Source organism: Seriola lalandi, unplaced genomic scaffold (assembly GCF_002814215.2).
Source record: "Seriola lalandi dorsalis isolate HSWRI2012SDOR001 ecotype SW California unplaced genomic scaffold, Sedor1 jcf7180002052279, whole genome shotgun sequence".
NCBI classification, from domain to species: domain Eukaryota; kingdom Metazoa; phylum Chordata; class Actinopteri; order Carangiformes; family Carangidae; genus Seriola; species Seriola lalandi.
In genome coordinates this window covers 9,294-10,134 of record NW_019522832.1, presented here as the reverse complement: position 1 = coordinate 10,134, position 841 = coordinate 9,294, and positions in this window count along the sequence as shown.

Below are 841 nucleotides of genomic sequence, written 5' to 3'. Positions count from 1 at the left end.
ACTTTCTGCCTCCCAGAGAAGAGTTTCTTCCTGGTACTTTTTAAGGTTCAAAGGGATGTGCTATTTTTGGAGCTGATCCCAGCTCGACCTGCTGCCGTGAGCCGACACTGACCAGAACATCCACACTGAACACCAAGGTCAGAATTTCTCTGATATTTTGCTCTTGACTGAAGAGCTGGACAGATGCATGTCACCGTCTTCAGACAAAACATTCCACATATTCAGCAGTAAACGAGCAGCGTTAACTGTTTGATGACAAGACTGCTGGAGGAAACTGATCTGAGTTCAGGAGAAGAGACGAGAGGCAAGAGTCGGAGTAACGAGGCTGTAGTCGGAGCCAATGAAACATCAACCACAACTCTGACAGCAGTGTGTGTGTGCGTGTGTGTGTGTGTGTGTGTGTGAGTGTTTATGTACCTCTAACTTTTTGTCAGGGCTTCCTGGTAGAGTGCTTGCTAAGCAGTGGTTGCTAGGCAACACCATCCGGTCCAGCCAATGAGCTAAGTTTTGGCATCAGTGTCTCTTGGCAACAGCGCTGGGTTCGAGGGGATTCGTTTCCGTTTGCTGAAGCTTTTTGCTCGTTATCTTCACATTAACACACAGCTCCAGCTGGAGTTTATCACTTTCATTCTCTGCTCTTACACTTTAACACAGAGCGGTCAGTGTCAGCTTAACGGCTACATTTAAATTATTAAAATCCATTATCACAAAAACGGAAAACACTTAACTCTAAGTTATGTTTCTGCGTCAAGAATTTAAGTCAAGCTGTCACCAAACTCTGCAGCTAAAAGTTTATATTTTTTGTTTCTTAAATGAGGAAAAAACATTAAGGATTTAATTT